The following is a 3,590-nucleotide window of genomic DNA, read 5'->3' on the forward strand; positions in this document are numbered from 1 at the left end:
ATAACATTTTAAAATGAAAAGAAATAGCACAATTACAGAAATATATTACAGTTAATGTATATAATTTTAGCTGCTGTCAAAACCAGTTCCTGGGATTGCTTTTCAAGTCATGTCAGCATGTTCTCTCAAATGGAATGATAATTGATTTGGGAATTTCAGACCATTGGTGGATTACAAGTGGGAAGGACTGATTTGATCAGTATGCCCATTGGATATTTTATGAACCCTTAAACAGGCTATCCCTCTAAACTAATTTGATCAGCTGATCCCCTGAGGTAGGTTTGGGAGAAACTAAGTTTGGCAGAAAGAAATTACTAAGTCACTTTTTGTATTCCCATCTCCAGTGTAGTATGCATTTTAGATTTAGTTAGAAGAATTTGAAAGGTATAAATGGGTAACTCATTCAACAAACATGTATAGAATGGGTACTAAGATTGAAAAACACCTGAGGAATACTTGGGTGGCCAAGCCAGACACTATATCTCGTCTAACTTAACCAACATTTCAAAAAATGTAAATAACAGTAAAAATAAGTAATAATTTAAAAGTCTAAAATGAAATGTAGGTAATGATCATATAGAAAAACAAAAGAAAATACCTGATATAATTGACTGTAATTGGGAGGGGATGACAATTTATATTAGGATATTCAGTTTAAACCTCATTGGGAGGCTGAGGTCTAAATGATTGGAAGCAACAGCTGATGATTCACTTGGTAGTGGAACATACTACAGAGGAAGCAGTGAATATAAAAGCCCAAGGTGTGGGCACAAAGTTGTTTCAAATGGCCAATGAAAAGGTAATCGGCAGTGGTTGAGGTTGGAGAGATAAACATCCCATGTCAGGCAAGGCATTTTAGGCCACTGTAAAAGTTTGAATTTTATGCCGTGTAAAATGGAACACAAACAGGTATATTAATTCATTAATTCAATAAACATTTTTAAGCATCTAGTCTATGAAAGACTATAACTAGTGCTATGAGAGATGTGGATATGAAATGAAGACAGAAGAGATGTCTAATGGAGATCCTACATGGGAGGCAATATATAAAATAAGTCCCCACATTAAAAAAAAAAATGTGGCCAAAATACCATGAGGATTTAGAAGAGAGTGCATCTTGTTAAACATTTTGATGCCTCTTAACTAAAGAGGGGATATTTGAGTTCATTTCTTAAGTACTAATAAGGCTTCATTGAGCTGCAGAAGTTAAATGCCAAGTTAAGTAGACAGAATTATTTTTCTTTCACTTATGGGCAAGGAACACTGGTCGTTTTGAGTAGGAGATTGCGCAACCCAAGAAGTGCCGTAGAGAGGACTGCTGAGCAGAGCAGATTGAAAGGGGATGATGGCAAGGCAGATGAGAAAGGTGACTGAGGGACTGTGGCACTGCAGAGATTGCCAGGTGCTACTGAGGCTTTCTAAAATACTCACTGAGTTATCCTTTCCATTATTTTCATATCATGCAACAGGTGAAATATAGCAAATCAACTTCCTGGGACTAATAGGATAAAGTCGAACTCTAATGTGATTTTCAAAATCCTCTAAAATCTTGCTTCTTGCAATTTCATCTACTCTCCTCACCCATTGTTTACTGGATTGCCTAGTTTTGTAAACATAACATGATCTTCAATTCCTCTTGGTCTTTGTTTATAATCTTTCTATTGCCTTTGATATGCTGTGCTACTTTCTTCACCTGTTGCTAATACACTCATGTTTCAAAGACACATTTATTTCATATCAGGTAATTTCTCAAACCTGTCAACCAAATTCATTTGCTCCTTGCTCTTGATTCCTTAACACTTTGCCCATAAAGCTACTATACACTCACCCATGCTGCTCTTCTTCAAAAATGTTACTTCCAGCCCAGACTTCTTTCAGAAAATCACCAGGGTTTCTGACTGGGACGGTGAAAATATCCTGGAAATAGATAGTAGTGAAGGTTGTACAACATTATGATTGCACTTACTGCCAAAGAATAGTGCACTCAAAAATGGTTAAAATGGTAAATCCTATTGCATGTATATTTTAACACAATAAAAATAAACATAAAAAACTTGCATCAAAACAAAAATAAAGGTGAAACATTATTAGCTTTTTCATTAGGAATAAGAGAAGAATAATTTATCTTCAGTATTTATCAATACTGCACTGGAGGTCTTAGTGAAAGAAGGAAACTGAGAAAAATGAATAAGAGGCATATGTATTAGAAAGAATTCATAATAATTTCATGGCAGTGCTAAATAAGGGTAATGTGATCCAAAAGACTTCATTTTCTAACTTTTTCAGTATATGCAGCTGAGGAGAGAAAAATGTGTGAACTTAGAAATGATAGGGTGTTTACATGTCTTTATATGTGGGCAGTGTTTCTACAGATTCTGTTATAGTCTAAAAATAAAATGCTTGAAAATTTAGTTCTTTCTATGCTTATAAACTAAGTCTGAATTTCTATCAGTAATAAAATAAAAATAAGGCTATGACTTTTTTAAATCCTTTTTAATACTTTTTAAAAAGTAAATTGAACTATGGTACATTGGGATAAGGTAAATGAATATTCATGGAATCAGACTATAATTGAAACATCATTCTAAGTTAATCCAAATGCAAGATGTAATCAAACAACTGATTTAACCCAGTGCAATCTTCTCTTCTCTTCTGTGTATAATACATTCTAAGCACCATAACAATTAAAAATGATGACCAATGTTACTTCTAGATATTTATGTTATGTTACGTTATGTTATTTATTTACTTTTATTTTCATAACAGATGCACTCTGTAGGACCCTTGTGGAGTTACTGTTCCTAAGTTTTTGGTGTCTATATAATAATTAATAATAATAAAATTAAATGTGAATAAATTAAACAACCTAATCAAAAGGCACAGATTATAAAACTGGACTATAAAACAAACAAACAAACAAACAAACAAACAAACAAACAAAAAAGACCCGATTGTATACCTGTATGCTTTCTATAGGAAACATACTTTAGTTCCAAAGATACAAATAGGTTGAGAGTAATAGGCTGCAAAAAGATATGCATATAATCAGCAACCATAAGATAGTTAAAATAGCTTATATCAGTATCAGGCAAAATGGAGTTTGAGATAAAAAAAAGTTATTACTACAAATAAAGAGGGGTATTTTATAATGATAAAATGCTCAGTAAATTAGGAAAATAAAAAATATATAAACATATAAACCTAAAGGAAGATTTCCAAAATGCATGGAGTAAAAACTGACATAATTGAAGGGAGAAATAGAAAAACTCAACACAGATAACAGATTTCAATATCACACTTTCAAGAATGAATAGAGCCAGTAGGTTGAAGATCAATAAGGAAATACTTAAACAGCAGTTTAAACCTGAAAGATATTTATAGAATATTTCACCCAATAACAGGAAACACTTTCTTCTCAAATACACACAAAACATTCTGCAGGATAAACCATAAAACAAGCCTCAATAAATTTAAAAGGATTAAAAGCATACAAAAAAATGTTCAGCCATTAAATACTTAGAACTAATGGAAGAGTTCAGCAATATTGCAAGGTGCAAGATCAAAGTAAACAATCACTTGTATTTCTACAG

At 32.5% G+C, this 3,590-nt stretch overlaps 1 long non-coding RNA gene across 2 annotated transcripts in view; it reads right to left on the minus strand.

Moving 5' to 3' along the window:
• LOC109375333 (uncharacterized) overlaps positions 1–3,590 on the minus strand; it is a 109,523-nt gene that overhangs the window by 79,252 nt on the left and 26,681 nt on the right. For both annotated transcript variants that reach the window (XR_002122548.1, XR_002122549.1), the window contains exon 2: positions 1,829–1,917. This is a non-coding gene — a long non-coding RNA (uncharacterized LOC109375333). The remainder of the gene's footprint in view (positions 1–1,828; positions 1,918–3,590) is intronic.

Source organism: Hipposideros armiger, unplaced genomic scaffold (assembly GCF_001890085.2).
Source record: "Hipposideros armiger isolate ML-2016 unplaced genomic scaffold, ASM189008v1 scaffold_930, whole genome shotgun sequence".
In the NCBI taxonomy this organism is placed as follows: domain Eukaryota; kingdom Metazoa; phylum Chordata; class Mammalia; order Chiroptera; family Hipposideridae; genus Hipposideros; species Hipposideros armiger.